At 41.4% G+C, this 18,126-nt stretch overlaps 1 protein-coding gene across 8 annotated transcripts in view; it reads left to right on the forward strand.

The window, feature by feature from the left end:
- LOC131926986 (uncharacterized) overlaps nucleotides 1-18,126 on the forward strand; it is a 54,978-nt gene that overhangs the window by 17,140 nt on the left and 19,712 nt on the right. Inside the window, exon 1 of one of the 8 annotated variants that reach the window (XM_059282613.1) lies at nucleotides 7,099-7,205. The exons of the other annotated variants lie outside the window; for them this stretch is intronic. The gene's annotated coding sequence lies outside the window, so the exon portion shown is untranslated. Of the gene's footprint in view, nucleotides 1-7,098; nucleotides 7,206-18,126 lie in introns of those variants that run through there. 8 annotated transcript variants of the gene reach the window in all.

The following is an 18,126-nucleotide window of genomic DNA, read 5'->3' on the forward strand; positions in this document are numbered from 1 at the left end:
TGTTTTACTGCGGCCGTCTATAAATAATTCATTAATAATTCTTTTGTTCGTGTTGTGATGTCATCGGTTAACAACAAAACGGGTATACCCAGTTTTTCCGCCCCACCAAACAGCACTGCACCGCGGGGCACCGAAAATTGCGCACCACGCGAACAAACACAGGCAACACTGTGGAGTCACGAAGCGTATAGGGCGAATGATTGAAACAGAATAGGGAATCGGACACGTACTTGGTGGATAGAGCTATGAGCAGTGTGGGGACAAAAACACGACATTCCCAGCAAGATTTCTAGAATCTGGTGTTTGTTTTTAATCTATAGCCTATTGAGTCGGCAATAACGGGCTATAGAAACGGACAAAAATGGCAACATAAACGCGAGATAGGGGTCAGTTTATTCGAGTGTAGCTGCTTTTAATGCCTGACATGCTCGCCATTTTTTTTTAAATCCGCACATGAGAAATAATATAACTCAATAAAAATGGATTGCATTATATTTTACAAGTTGCAATATTCAAAGCCAAGCTTATAGCTGATTAAAAATTTTAAATGCAAAAATAATTGCAATGTGATTTTTTTTATTTCCATTGATTAATTAAGAATAGCGAATCAAACTTAAATCAGTTCCTTTGATTCGACTCTGCTGTGTTTTGTGAATTCGTTCTGAGTTCCCGTCCATCTGAAATTGTTTTGAACTTCAAGACCGCCATCTTGTTTTGGCCAAACAATTTTCTATCATCATGTCTCCATATGTGTGGCCTTCATCATTCCCCCCCCCCCCCACCTCTATCATCTTTCTCTTCCCCCTCCCCCAACCTCCATCATCTTTTCCCAAGACGATTCTTATCTTTTATTTTTTCCTCATTTTTCTGCATATTTGTTCCTTGATTGTACGCAATGATTTTCTATTATCCGCCATCCTTTCTGTTGAGAGAAGGTTCTGGAAGTCCTAATAAACCAGAGATGGGCTTTTTGTATCTGTGAGAAATTGATGTCGTGGAGATGACCCCTACAGCCCGCCTGAATATGGGGCTGACATATCACTTTACTGGGGTTTATGTTTTAAACTTAGGGATCCCGAAAGTCCCAGTTATGTCTAAGCTTAACAGATGAAGTAGAGTCTTATCAATTAATTAATTTTTTAGAGAAGTTGATTTTTAATTAGAAATCAATTCTTACTTTTGAGAACTTACTTCTTAAAACGTGTCAATTCTTCGAGAAATGGATTCTTTAAAAAAAAAAAAATCAATTCTTTTATAATTGGTTTTTAAAAATGATCAATTATTTAAAAAGTTGATTGTTAACACCCGATATCTTCACAGAGAAGTTCATTCTTCACACCTGAACAACTCCCCGACCAGGGAGAAATTGATACCTCACACCTGATCCGTCTCTCAGTCTCTAGAGAATGGTCTTGTTACATTTTACATTTCTCTTGCTGAGAGAAATTGATTTTTTTTTTGCGGTCTTTTTTTTCTCTATAGACTCGGATAAATTGATTTTCTACGTTGCATCATTTTTCCTAGCAGAACAAAAAAATATATATCATGTCATCTCATTATGAATTTCATCTCATTACAAATTCCAATTCATTGGATTGCCACAATTTAAACGCTACGTTCGTTGTTTTGTTTTTTGAAGCTAAATTCTGTTTGTTCGCCGCACAGCGGATTTCATCCATATTTTATTTGCGCATGCGCGGTGTGTGAGTGAATTGAATGAGGTAAACTTATAAGCAGTAATGGAATTATCTTGATTTTTAACTGCTCCTGTTGTTGCTACAAATGGTGTTGATGATTTATTGTTTGTTTATCCCCGTTGATTTTCAACTGCTTAAACTCTGCTATAGTTGGTGATTTACTTTGGTGGGTTTATTATACTTTGGGGTCATCCATTAATGACGTCACGCTTTTTTAACGATTTTTACCTCCCCCCCCCCTCCCCGCCTTCACACGTCGTCACAAAAAGCCAGACCCCCTCCTAAAATGACGTCACACTTCAGCCTACAACTCCCCCCCCCCCTCAAAATTGCTGTTGAATTTTTCTTAAAACATCGATATTTTTCTAAAATTCTGTCAAAACTCTGTAAACAGAGTATTTTGATCAATTTCTATTACAATTTATTAAAACTATTTTCTAAAACGCGAAATAAGGGCTAAAATCGTTTTCTAACATTGCTTTTTACTTTCTCGTATATACGAAGTATAGAGAAAGTATTGTAATCGTGCACAAAAATCACTTGAAATTTTAACAATTTTCACCGTATTACACCTCAGTCCTTCATCACATCCAAAGTATAGAGGACTTATTTTAATCGGGCAAAAATTATCAATCCAGATTTATCAAAATTAAGAGGTTTTATGCGTAATCCAGTCTGAAAAACTGGGCTTTGCAATTCTGTCCGTATGTCTGTGTGTCTGTCCGTGTGTAAACACGATAACTTGAGTACCGTTATAGCTAGGTTGATGAAATTTCATATATAAGTATTTTATCAAAATCGTAGATCCGTATCAACTTTTGAGCGATTTCCGATAACCGGAAGTGGTACTTTTTTACTTTGAATTTTTCAAAAGCCTATAACTTGAGTACTATTTCAGATAGATAAATGAAATTTCACATGTAAGTATAAAATCTAATTCTCTACCTTCTGTCAAATTTTGAGTAATTTCCGTTGCCCGGAAGTACTAATTTATGCTACTTCCGATTTCTCAAAAAACTAATGTAAATTTTTAAAGTATTAATAATATTGCGCACTATTATGCACTTTTTTAATTCGGCGTTCACTTGGTGTGCAATCTTTTGTCTACGAGATTTTTATTCTATTTTTAAAACTTTAAGTATTTAAAATGGATTAAAAATCATGTCTGTAGCCCGAGTTCCCATCCCCTGTTATTTTATATAAGAATATTCGAGAAAGTTTAGGGGAGTTCACTCCCGGTTTATTTATAATGCAATAAAGTGATGGCAGACCATCTGACCCCCCCCCCCCTCATCACACACCGTCACAAAAGTACGGACCCCCCCTTCCCCCAACGAGTGTGACGTCATTTATGGACGACACCTATATAGCAGAGCAGCGAGATTTTCAAACACGATTTTGTTTGTCATTAAATGATGGCTTGCTTAGAAAACAAAGACATTTAACCTTTTTCATAGCATTTATTGTTATTTTACCAAATGCAGAGACATGCAGCCATGCCTTCAGTTTCAGCCACTACACTCATCCACTACACTCAGCCACTAGCCACTACACTCAGCCACTACACTCAGCCACTACACTCAGCCACTACACTCAGCCACTAGCCACTACACTCAGCCACTACAGCCAGCCACTACACTCAGCCACTACAGCCAGCCACTACACTCAGCCACTAGCCACTACACTCAGCTACTACACTCAGCCACTAGCCACTACACTCAGCCACTACAGCCAGCCACTACACTCAGCCACTAGCCACTACACTCAGCCACTAGCCACTACACTCATCCACTACACTCAGCCACTAGCCACTACACTCAGCCACTACACTCAGCCACTACACTCAGCCACTACACTCAGCCACTACAGCCAGCCACTACACTCAGCCACTACACTCAGCCACTACACTCAGCCACTAGCCACTACACTCAGCCACTACAGCCAGCCACTACACTCAGCCACTAGCCACTACACTCAGCCACTACACTCAGCCACTACACTCAGCCACTACACTCATCCACTACACTCAGCCACTAGCCACTACACTCAGCCACTACACTCAGCCACTACACCCAGCCACTAGCCACTACACTCAGCCACTACACTCAGCCACTACACTCAGCCACTACACTCAGCCACTAGCCACTACACCCAGCCACTACACCCAGCCACTAGCCACTACACTCAGCCACTACACTCAGCCACTACACTCAGCCACTACACTCAGCCACTAGCCACTACACCCAGCCACTACACCCAGCCACTAGCCACTACACTCAGCCACTACACTCAGCCACTAGCCACTACACTCAGCCACTACACTCAGCCACTACACTCAGCCACTACACTCAGCCACTACACTCAGCCACTACACTCAGCCACTACACTCAGCCACTAGCCACTACACTCAGCCACTACACTCAGCCACTACACCCAGCCACTAGCCACTACACTCAGCCACTACACTCAGCCACTACACTCAGCCACTAGCCACTACACCCAGCCACTACACTCAGCCACTACACTCAGCCACTACACTCAGCCACTACACTCAGCCACTACACTCAGCCACTAGCCACTACACTCAGCCACTACACTCAGCCACTACACTCAGCCACTACACTCAGCCACTACACTCAGCCACTACACTCAGCCACTAGCCACTACACCCAGCCACTACACTCAGCCACTAGCCACTACACTCAGCCACTACACTCAGCCACTACACTCAGCCACTAGCCACTACACCCAGCCACTACACTCAGCCACTACACTCAGCCACTAGCCACTACACTCAGCCACTACACTCAGCCACTACACTCAGCCACTAGCCACTACACTCAGCCACTAGCCACTACACCCAGCCGCTACACTCAGCCACTACACTCAGCTACTAGCCACTACACCCAGCCACTACACTCAGCCACTACACTCAGCCACTAGCCACTACACTCAGCCACTAGCCACTACACTCAGCCACTAGCCACTACACTCAGCCACTACACTCAGCCACTAGCCACTAGCCACTACACCCAGCCACTACACTCAGCCACTACACTCAGCCACTACACTCAGCCACTAGCCACTACACTCAGCCACTACACTCAGCCACTACACTCAGCCACTAGCCACTACACCCAGCCACTACACTCAGCCACTAGCCACTACACTCAGCCACTACACTCAGCCACTACACTCAGCCACTAGCCACTACACTCAGCCACTACACTCAGCCACTACACTCAGCCACTAGCCACTACACTCAGCCACTAGCCACTACACCCAGCCACTACACTCAGCCACTAGCCACTACACTCAGCCACTACACTCAGCCACTAGCCACTACACCCAGCCACTACACTCAGCCACTACACTCAGCCACTAGCCACTACACTCAGCCACTAGCCACTACACTCAGCCACTAGCCACTACACTCAGTCACTACACTCAGCCACTAGCCACTACACTCAGCCACTACACTCAGCCACTAGCCACTACACTCAGCCACTAGCCACTACACTCAGCCACTAGCCACTACACTCAGCCACTAGCCACTACACTCAGCCACTAGCCACTACACTCAGCCACTAGCCACTACACTCAGCCACTAGCCACTACACTCAGCCACTAGCCACTACACTCAGCCACTAGCCACTACACTCAGCCACTAGCCACTACACTCAGTCACTACACTCAGCCACTAGCCACTACACTCAGCCACTACACTCAGCCACTAGCCACTACACTCAGCCACTAGCCACTACACTCAGCCACTACACTCAGCCACTAGCCACTACACTCAGCCACTAGCCACTACACTCAGCCACTAGCCACTACACTCAGCCACTAGCCACTACACCCAGCCACTACACTCAGCCACTACACTCAGCCACTAGCCACTACACTCAGCCACTACACTCAGCCACTACACTCAGCCACTAGCCACTACACTCAGCCACTAGCCACTACACCCAGCCACTACACTCAGCCACTACACTCAGCCACTAGCCACTACACCCAGCCACTACACTCAGCCACTACACTCAGCCACTAGCCACTACACTCAGCCACTAGCCACTACACTCAGCCACTAGCCACTACACTCAGCCACTAGCCACTACACTCAGCCACTAGCCACTACACTCAGCCACTAGCCACTACACTCAGCCACTAGCCACTACACTCAGCCACTAGCCACTACACTCAGCCACTAGCCACTACACTCAGCCACTAGCCACTACACTCAGTCACTACACTCAGCCACTAGCCACTACACTCAGCCACTACACTCAGCCACTAGCCACTACACTCAGCCACTAGCCACTACACTCAGCCACTACACTCAGCCACTAGCCACTACACTCAGCCACTAGCCACTACACTCAGCCACTAGCCACTACACTCAGCCACTAGCCACTACACTCAGCCACTACACTCAGCCACTACACTCAGCCACTAGCCACTACACTCAGCCACTAGCCACTACACTCAGCCACTACACTCAGCCACTACACTCAGCCACTAGCCACTACACCCAGCCACTACACTCAGCCACTACACTCATAAACTACACTCAGCCACTACACTCAGCCACTACACTCAGCCACTAGCCACTACACTCAGCCACTACACTAAGCCACTACACTCAGCCACTACACTCAGCCACTACACTCAGCCACTACACTCAGCCACTAGCCACTACACTCAGCCACTAGCCACTACACTCAGCCACTAGCCACTACACTCAGCCACTAGCCACTACACTCAGCCACTACACTCAGCCACTACACTCAGCCACTAGCCACTACACTCAGCCACTAGCCACTACACTCAGCCACTAGCCACTACACTCAGCCACTAGCCACTACACTCAGCCACTAGCCACTACACTCAGCCACTAGCCACTACACTAAGCCAATTTTCTGTAGAAAGTATCCCACACAACAAAGACAAAAAAAAACAACTTTGACTCACTATCACCCCCCCCCCCCCCCAACAAAGACGATAGTTTGAGATCCGCTATCCACCCAACAAAGACGATGGTGTGAGACCCACTATTCGCACAACAAAGATGAAAAAAAACCACGTGACCCACTATTGACACAATAGAGACAATCCTTGACTCACTGGCCACCGAATAAAAGAAACGCCACTCTACTCTTTGATTCCAGAAAACAAAAGACTTCAACATGACCAGGCCGCAATTTAATTAAAACCCAAATCAGGACATAAGCTACAACTGCACAACTGTCTATGGTCAGTGTCCGTACTCATTGTAAGCCTGTCCTTAACGGTTTAAACAATATTATTTCTGCCACCGGCCGTGGAGCTACGTGAATCAATAATGACAACACGAAAACAAGGAAGCTCCAAGTCTCCCCGACTGTATTGACCCGCGGAGTTCTTGAGAGGGAGAATCCCTTGCCAAATCATTCAGAAATGTCGGTGCCGCGTCATAGAGCCAATCCCCTCTGCTGGTAATGCAAGATTTCTTTACACAATCTTGGTGTAAGTAGATTTATTTTTTTACTGCTAGCTGTCGGATAAATTGGCGTTAGATGTGCGTTAGATGTGCTTATATTATACTTAAAGATTTGTGTAGAATAGAAAATAAAAAAAAACAACTAGATGACACATTTTGCGATGAATCATCGGAAACATGTTAGGTAATCCGTTTGCGATTTATTGTTAATGCAACGTTGTTCTGTTTTGTTACCCAACACGGATACAACTTGTGTGTAGTGTGTAAAGTTGACTGTGTACATGCTTTGGTGTTTGTTAGCAGACAGCTTAGTGCTGTTGTGTTGACTGGGTGTATTACTATTAATATGTTTGAAATAATGCTTCTTTTAAAATAATTTCGCTTTCTTACCTTATAATAAAAATATTTTACATAACCTATTTTTTACGTGTATTTAACAATAATACTGGAATTATTTTACGACGTTAAATAACATTCTGCCTTGCGTGCATGTAACAAAAATTGTTTCCCTATTCAGACATATTGGTCTAATTAATAATTAACTTTACATACGAACAAATAACGACCTGTATAAGCCAGTAAAATTCCGTTTGTAAAAAACCATTGTTCAGCACAATAAGGGGAGATAACAATATAGTCTGACAGTAAAACCTGAGTTGCTCGAACAGTATGGACGCTGGTAATGGCAGCGTCCTCTAGGGAGAAATAATAACAGCAGACCAGTTGTCCTGGTTCATCCCCACCCCAGCCCCACCGTGTGTTGTATGCTAAAGATTGGAACTCGGAGAAGCGTTAAAGTGAAACTAATGTGAGCCGCTCAATAATTTGTAAGGAGGAATCATCGGTGTGTACTTGGGGGATGGATCACGTGATCACACACATACACACACATATATGTATATACGGTTTTCCTATATATATATATATATATATATATATATATATATATATATATATATATATATGCCTATATATTCATATCTATATGTATATGTTTATATATGCATATATATGTATATATATATATATGCCTGGATATTATGTATTTGTATATGTATATATGTATTTATATAAAATATACATACACATATTTGTATATATACACACACACATATATATGTATGTATATATATATATATATATATATATATATATATATATATATATATACTAGCCGTCCCGGCCAGGCCCTGCTCTGGCTTCTGTGAAAAACCTTTCTGTTAAAGACCATTACCTGTGTGTTTAGTAATCATCATAAACCCGGCATTGCACACCCAAACCAAAACCAAAACACCAAAACGCAAACATAACGCTAACACAATTACAAATACAAACGAAAACAAAAACCTAACAACTAACCCAACCACAACCACAAACACCAATACGAACACAAAGAAAAAAACAAACGAAAAAGCAAACGAAAACAAACCAAATCCAAATGCAAAACCAACCACAAACCCAAAGAAAAAAACACAAACGAAAAAACAAACGAAAACAAACCAAATACAAACGCAAAACCAACCACAAACACAAATACAAACACAAACGCAAAGAAAATAAAACACAAACGAAAACGAAAAAAGAAAGAACAAAAACGAACCAAATCAAAACGCAACCACTAACGCAAACCCAACCTAAACACAAAGAAAACACTAACGCGAACATAAACGCACAGTGCTCAGAGTCTAGCCCGGGGCGGAATCGCCTGTTTCAGCTTAATAAACGACTATAGTACCCCAACTTATTCATAGTCTTTTGCACTCACTTTAATGAACGTAGGCGCGAAACCGAACACGGGAGGCCCGGGACCCCAAATAGCACCCTGTCTGGGCGCCAGAGGACGCACCATGACGTCACCGCCTGATTGAACTTAGTAAACGACTATAGTACATAACTTATTCATAGTCTTTTGAACTCACGCGAACGTATATACCATAGCGTACACCGGAAGGCCCGGGGCGCCAAATAGCACCCTGTCGGGGTGCCGGAGGACGCCCGGATTTGATTCACTTAAAGACTATAGTAACCTTTCTTACCCATAGTCTATCGCACTGTTAAAAACAAAACTATGCAGCATAGCGCTCACATGATAGCCCAGGGTGCCAAATCGAACCGTGCAAGGGCGCCGGCGGACGCGCCTGTTTCAATTTAGTGAACAAAAATGATAATACTCCAAGCTTATCCGTAAATGGAAAGAAATAAACATATAGGATTTGTAGGACCTGGCTTATTAAATGTTATTGATTTTAAAAAAAAATAATTATTGAACAGTATGTTCAGTGTATAGAATAAATAAAAGGCAGTGTTAAAAATACCTAACGACATTGCACTTAATCAATCCCCGCTAATTATGTAATTTTTTTTTTATTTCTTAACACCAAAAACAAAGTAATAAAATGTAAATTCTTTCTTTTTAAGAATTTTTTTTTATTAAAGGGAAGTAACTGTGCAGTCAATACATTTTCGACACAATTTTAGAAATTTTATAAACGTCGATACACTTTTTAAACATTTTATGTCGCGTTCTTAATTGAAAATTATTGTTCTAAGTAAATAGAGTGAACATTGTTTTAAAGACTTTCAATGGTAATTTTTTGACTCGTAAATTTAGACTATGAGCACGATAAAAAATCTAACACTTAAATCCATAGAAGTGTCAACGACAAACTGTTTTTTTTTTGCCACACGTTACAGAACTGAGCTTTATATATTAGATATATATATATATATATATATATATATATATATATATATATATATATATATATATACAGTGTTGATTTTGAAACGGATTTTTATTTTGTATTGAAAACATTAGCTTTGAAAAAGTTAGAAGAGACGTGTCAGTAAGTCCGGCCTGAGGCAATGAAAGCTAACAGCGGCTTGGCTGTTACTCAGTTCTCCACGTGAATTTTAAGAACATCCTCAAACCGTTGATTGAATTCAAAATAGAGGACATCCATGTGATGTAAAGGGGGAAATCAGGGTTTTTTATGTGCAGAATTGGACAAGCGAAGGGGGAGAAAGGGGATTACAAGTGACGAAATGCATTTAAACCTGTCCAAGTAGATGGAAAATATCTTTTATCCCTCTAGACTTGCGTTTTTTATCCACGCTCACGGCACACTTTCCTTTCGATTTGTTTCTGAACTCTTTCCTTTCGAACCTTTTCGAACATTTTCATTTCGAACTTTTCTTTTTGAAATTTGTTTTTAACAAAAAATTATGCTTTGTTAGTATTAGGGACATATTTTCAAATGATTTATTGTAATTAGATCTATGCTCTTTGTAATAGAAATGTTACTTTTGCTTAAAAAAGCTTTTAATCAAAATCGAAAATACTACAACGCCTGAAAAAAAAAAAAAACTGACAATCGTCCTGATCTAGACAAAAGCTTTTAGGATGTTTTATTCAGTGAAAGCCTTAAGAGGTTTTCTCTATTAAAGTCTCCCAGCTTTGTTTGATGGCACCGCCGGCTCTCTTCCTTCTTGAGACGTTCCCAAGCCGCCATTACGTGCTGACCTTGAATTGTTTTATTGATTGTTCTTGGCTTATACGCGCCAACTGATGCTTAGGGGCGGGGGATGGCTTCACAATTCCATTTATTAGAGGCTGAGGTGACTACGACTCCCTCTGTTAGAGACTGACTCTACAATTCTCTCTATGTATTAGAGCCTGACTACAATGCTCTCTATGTATTAGAGGCTGACTCTACAATGCTCTCTATGTATTAGAGCCTGACTCTACAATTCTCTCTATGTATTAGAGCCTGACTCTACAATTCTCACTATGTATTAGAGCCTGACTCTACAATGCTCTCTATGTATTAGAGGCTGACTACAATTCTCTCTTTGTATTAGAGGCTGACTCTACAATTCTCTCTTTGTATTAGAGCCTGACTCTACAATTCTCTCTTTGTATTAGAGGCTGACTCTACAATTCTCTCTTTGTATTAGAGGCTGACTCTACAATTCTCTCTTTGTATTAGAGGCTGACTCTACAATGCTCTCTATGTATTAGAGGCTGACTCTACAATTATATCTATGTATTAGAGCCTGACTCTACAATTATATCTATGTATTAGAGACTGACTCTACAATTATATCTATGTATTAGAGCCTGACTCTACAATTCTCTCTTTGTATTAGAGGCTGACTCTACAATTATATCTATGTATTAGAGACTGACTCTACAATAATATTATATCTATGTATTAGAGGCTGACTCTACAATGCACACGATGTATTAGAGAATTAGAGGCTAACTCTACAATGATGTCTATGTATTAGAGGGTGGTAAAAAAATCCCTCTATTAGAGCCAGAGGTCACTCTATAATGCCCTCCATCTATTAGAGGCTAAGTGACTATGATTTCCAGCGTCGTTAGCTGTTACACAGAAGAGAATCTGTAAATGTTAAAACTTGCTATAAAACAAGAAGCGGGCGAGATGAACAATAACCCTGCTCTACAAGGACGGTGTGAGCGAAATGATATAACCTGCAGATGAGCAAATGATATATCCTGCAGTTGAGTGAAATGATATATCCTGCAGTTGAGAGAAATGATATATCATGCAGTTGAGCGAAATGCTATATCCTGCAGATGAGCAAATGCTATATCCTGCAGATGAGCTAATGATATATCCTGCAGTTGAGAGAAATTATATATCCTGCAGTTGAGAGAAATGATATATCCTGCAGATGAGCAATGGTCGTTGCCTTAACTTAATTCCGACACGAAGCAGTGGCGTTCCTAGGTAGGGTGGTTACGTCACTCTGCTATGCAGAATGGGTCGACAAAATCTAAAGCCCTACCCACATAATATAGCGATGGGGAAAAATGAGACTCCCCCCCCCCCCCCCCGATGTGGGTGCAGTCACATCACAAGTGGGAAAACCCCTTCTGATGTTACTACATAGAAAAAACTATCACTACTTCTTCGTGGAATGGCAGTCGTTTCTTAAAAAGAAATTCAAACTGAAACAAGTTATTAAAAATCTCTAAGCTGATATGGTGTTTGCCTTAAATTACATTTTAGGATGCATTTGTTTTTACTTTCTCGTGTACTATGTATATGGGAAAAGTATTTTAATCGTGCAAAAAAAAAATCGAAGTGGAAAATTTTGTCAAATCTGGATGTTTTCCACCGTCATGAATTGTAAAAAGACAAGTTTTGCAATCTGGTCTGTATGTTTGTATGTGTGTGTATGCGTGTGTATGCGTGTGTGTGTGTGTGTGAGTTAGCTTAAGTACCGTGTCAATAACGATTTTCCCACTGTCAAAATTCTTCACAGATCATTTCATTACAGGTATGTGTAGATCATAATACTCCGATACAAAAATTTCAAAAGCTACGAAGTTATGCTAACCAGGATGTCTCGCAAGCCTGGCTTCGCTATGATGTTATGGCGTGTATTATGTTTATATGTTGCGACAACTGAATTCTTTTCTAAGAGTTGGTAGGTTGGGGGTTAATGAATCGAGAAAGGGGGTCGCGGGTCTTGGTGTACTTGGGTTATATTTCGTGAATGAAAATCAATTTTCTTTCAACTCAGGACGCTCCCCTCTCCTGAACCCCCCAGATTGTGTGCCATTTCTCTAAATGAACCAATCAATACATTGCAATACAATCTCCAGGCGGGCTGGTAGTTAGTGGACATCATGTGGAGCTTAAGATTTGTTTGTTTTTTTATCAGAAGGATTTGAGATTTGACGGGGTGAGGACATAGGGGGGGGGGGGGGGGGTAGAACATTGATGTGTTTGGTGGTACGGGTGGTCACTAGTGGCTGGTGACATGGTGACTGGTGACTATCAACAATGAGCCTTGTGTTGTTGGTGACACAGAGATTGGTGACACAGACTGGAGATACATAGACTGGTGACAGAAGGCTAATGACTATCTGTGACGAGCCTTGAGTTGTTGGTGATACAGGATGGTGACACAGAGACTAGTGGCAAAGAGAATGGTGACACAGAAACTATTGACACAGAGACTGGTGACATAGAGACTGGTGACACGGAGATTGGTGACACAGAGACTGGTGACATAGAGACCCTCGACACAGAGACTGGTGACACAGAGGCTGGTGACACGGAGACAGTTGACACAGAGACTGGTGACACAGAGACTGGTGACATAGAGACTGATGACACAGAGACAGCTGACACGAAGACAGTTGACACAAAGACTGGTGACACAGAGACTGGTGACACAAAGACTGGTGACACGTAGACTGGTGACAGAGAGACTGGTGACACAAAGACTGGTGACACAAAGACTGGTGACACAAGGCTGATGACTATCACTGTCAAGCCTTGAGTCATCTTTAAAAGTGAGTAACCTGACGGCTAACTACATCGATTGAGAGGGTGGAAAAATCGATAGGTAAATCTCACATAACGAGTGCTGTATTAAACTTGTAAATCTCACACTACGAGTGTTGTATTAAACTTGTAAATCTCACATAACGAGTGCTGTATTAAACTTGTAAATCTCACATAACGAGTGCTGTATTAAACTTGTAAATCTCACATAACGAGTGCTGTATTAAACTTGTAAATCTCACATAACGAGTGCTGTATTAAACTTGTAAATCTCACATAACGAGTGCTGTATTAAACTTGTAAATCTCACATACCGAGTGCTGTATTAAACTTGTAAATCTCACATTACGAGTGTTGTATTAAAATAGATGCTTTCTGTGTTTTAGACCTCTCCTGTTGCCTCTCGCGATCAAATCACGTGATCTTTGTACCTGGTGATGTTCGTAATTTTCTCTCTACGTCTAAATTGACCCCAAAAACAACTGTCAAGTTTTACATTGTCAACGTCTAACTTTGTTAGCTTATCAAATCTGTTGCCTTATGATACCAGCTTGAAGCGATTCGTTTCACAGAACACACACAAATCAGATCACGATCTCCCGTCGACTTGTTCAACGACAGCCCTACGTGTGCAAAGGTTGAGACCCACTGACTCTTTCACCTGATTAGGGAAGCCTTCGTGTGGAATAAAGAGACCAAGATATCAAATCTGTAACTAGAGCCGACCCATGCAGTAACGTGTCTTTAGAAATGGTTCGAGGTGACGATATGTCCCTATTGAAATGGTTCGAGGTGACGATATGTCCCTATTGAAATGGTTAAGCTGGAAGCTTCGCGTTCGCATGTGTATAACAGTCAAAAAGGTTTGCTAACGCTATATCAGATATCAGTGAGTCTCTTGGTGATATGTCAGTTCTTTTGTTTATTGTTTATCAGTTTTAGTATCGTAAGATGTTTAGCGAGTTTGTGAGTGATACTTGATTGCTTGATAAATAAAGATATTCCCGTTTAGAGCATACTTTGTTGTATGCCACCCCTGACCTTCCCCCCCCCCCTCCCCCGTCGTCTCGCTTGCTAACCTTTATCCTATCCTAACTCTCCTTGTTAACCTTTATCCCATCCTAACTCTCCTTGCTAACCTTTATCCTATCCTAACTCTCCTTGCTAACCTTTATCCTATCCTAACTCTTCTTGCTAACCTTTATCCCATCCTGACTCTTCTTGCTAACTTTTATCCTATCCTGACTCTCCTCGCTTACCTTTATCCCATTCTCATCCTGACTCTCCTTGCTAACCTTTATCCCATCCTGACTCTTCTTGCTACTTTTATCCGACTATGATCCCTCTTGCTAACCCTCCCATCTCTAGTTACGCCTGTTGTTAGCATTTATACCTTACATAGCTGGAAAAACAGATTTGGTTGGGGTACGGGGTATCACTTGACCAGGCTACACCCGACCTGAATAGACCAAACTATCACCAGACCAAACTACCACTCGACCAAACAACGCTACATTCCATGTTAATTGAAAGAACGAACTAGTTGTCAAAACATTCTAAACATTCAAGTCGAACATTTGTTGGGCGTTCTTGCTGCCATTTTGCCATAGCATCTAGTTTTAACAGTAAACATCTGTATAATCTTAACCTCTTGGACGTTTGTCCAGTTTTCTCCCGCCCCCTGCAACCCCGACACCCCCCCCCCTCCTCCCCCACCCCTTCCAGCTGAGTTAAAGTGTAACAAAAATCTGTTCTGACAATTTAATCACGCGCCTTCGATCACTCCACAAGAGGCGGCTGAGGACTTTTAGACGGCTTCCATCTTGATGTCAGTCACGTGATCGGAGCAGGAGAGAGGCCAGGATTGTTGTGACAGATGGGAGACATTTTTTTTTTTTTGCAACCTGATCGTTTATTTTTACAATATTTAAAATCTATTAGCAAACCTAAGCTTAGCCATAATCTATCCAATTGTCACTATAGTTACGTTATAATTTAACCGTATCTAAAACTCCAGATTGGCTTTAAAGTTTTTAAAAATCCTCCGCTCTGTCTATCTATAGTATAGTTAGGCGTACTTTAATGGTATGTAAGAATGTATGACACAAAGAGGAACAGGAATAGCGGCCATAATCAAGTAGCGTGAAATAACTCCAGACAACTAGTGAAAAAACTTTTTTTTTTTCAAAACGGGAAGTCGTCGCTCATCCCCCCCCCCCCCCCCCCCTTTAATTCAAATGTCGGGCCTGTCAAAGTTTGATATCTCCCAGCGGTGATTCGCTTCACTGACTTCTAATGGTGTGAAATGTAGAAATCTTTTCTGACGATCAAACGTCCGATTTGCCCAATTGAACTCAATTTGTTTTCACCGGTGAGGAATCAATAATTTGTGTGAAATCCTAAACTAACGGCCAACACGGTCGAAAGGCGTGAAATCCTAACTAACGGCCTACACGGTCGAAAGGTTGGCGCCCAAGCAAATAACGAAAGTTTATTTTTAAAACTAGCCACTTTGGATTTTCATTTATAACGTGTCTCTGTGGTTTTTTAAATTGAGGCTTGCTAAAATGTTATTTGTTTCCTTTCTTATGAGTCATTTCAACATGATCACAGACACTAAAACTGAAAGATTTTTCCACTTGTTTTGCCGGCCTACCATGAATGTTTTTTTTTTTAATATTATTTTATTCATTTAAAATCATGCAATCTTTCTGAAACTTTTAATGCATTATAAAAACTTGACATATACAATGCTTCTAAAGCTTAAAAAACAGCATGTAGATCTAGGTTGTTTAGAAAATCTTTTCTATACAAAAATCATTAAATCTTGGATACAATTTTATATGTATTTGTTGTAATAGAGCTAGTATAATCTTGAAATGTTCTGACATTGATTCGTTTTTTAAAATTACTTTCTTGTATAGGGAATATATTGGAAGTATTGTAATCGTGTATAATTTTTATTATTAATTTTTTGAATACATTTATTTTTATAACTATGCCGTTCTTTAGTGTGTCTTATTTGAATAATAATTAAGAGAAGCAATTACTTTTTAAATTCACTTAGTACATAACTATTCAAGGGAGCTTTATGGGCACCCTTATTAGACTATTTTAAGAAGGCAATGAGTCATGTGAGTGGTGTGAACATTTGCTTATCTTACAAACTGCAGCTCATGTAGATTTTTAAAAATATTTTGCTACGCAACAATGTGTGTTAGTTCCTCTAGAACAATCACTGCTATAGTAGACCTTTTTTTTTTACAAAACCACTATTAAGGCGCAAGAAAAAACATTATTTATGAAAAAAAAATCATTGTTTTTTTTTTGCTCGAACTTTGGGCCCCTTTAACGGCCTTTCTCCCCCCCCCCCCTCCCCCCTGGCGGCATGGTAGTTCCGCCCCCCAATAAGTTGCCGATATATGGAAACCGGAAGTGGTACTTACTCCACTAAAAACCTAAAGCAGTCGACTAAATGTTTACTTCTTATTTACTAAATGTTTATTCATTATGAAGCCTGCATCTCCTGCCGTTTTACAAATCCAATTAAGGGTGAAAATATATTTATGAGCAGCTTCTTAACCCCCCCCCCCCACCACGATCCATTCGGTGCCCGGAAACAATAGCTCACGTAATGCTTTAACCCCCTTGTGTATAGCCTACTGAGGCAAAGAGGCTTTCAGTGTTAGATGCTCTTTGCTCAGCGCGGGACCAAAAAGCTCTTTGAGATAAACTTATATAACAAGCTGAGTTTGGTGGTAACGTAGGATAAGCTGTACGGTGTGTTTTTTCTCAATACACCGCTAAGGCCTATTTTCTGTAACTTACTGTATCAGGTTAACGTGGGTGTTTACATCACCCAGATTATTAACATGGTTTGTAAGTCAAGGGGGTAGTGCATTAATTAAAGGCATCACATACAAGAGGAAGGGGTTCAGACTTCATTGATAACATGATACTTTTTTAAAGAACAAACATTTTTAAATGCAGACCTATTTCACAGTGGCGTAGCGAGGTCGGGTGTCGGGTGTCGACCGGTGCGGCACTTAATGGTGTCACCCCCAGAGGCGTAGCGACCCTACCCGGGGACAAACTTTCAACTTTCGATTTGCACCCCTCCCCCCCCCCCCCCCCCTCAAACTTTCGCTCAAACTTTCGATTTGCACCCCACCTCCCTCAAACTTTCGATTTGCACCCCCCTCCCCCTCAAACTTTCGATTTGCACTTCTTAAAACACTATTTAACACTCGAATTAATCTCTTAATTAAGTGGAATTATCATTTTTCTCTATATATTTTGATATTTTTTTGCCTTGGTGTCACCCCCCTAAATGGTGTCACCCGATGCGGCTGCACCCCCCCCCCCCCTATCGCTACGCCTCTGCTATTTCATTATATTGGGGACAGCTGAAAAGCGTCAGAAAACCGTGGATAGTGGAAAGCTTTGACACAGGTGCTATGATCCGCAAGGAACGAAAAGGAAAAAGGAGGAAATTACGTTATTTTTAGAGGCAATCTTTTCGGTGCATGGCTGAGGGGGGGGGGGGGGGGGTACGGATCTTTGTAACGTTATTACTATAGGGTTTAGATTTTACTGCCGATAGAGCGTGGAGGTGGTGGGG

Source organism: Physella acuta, unplaced genomic scaffold (assembly GCF_028476545.2).
Source record: "Physella acuta isolate Inbredline_101_S28 unplaced genomic scaffold, ASM2847654v3 ptg001356l, whole genome shotgun sequence".
Lineage (NCBI taxonomy): Eukaryota > Metazoa > Mollusca > Gastropoda > Physidae > Physella > Physella acuta.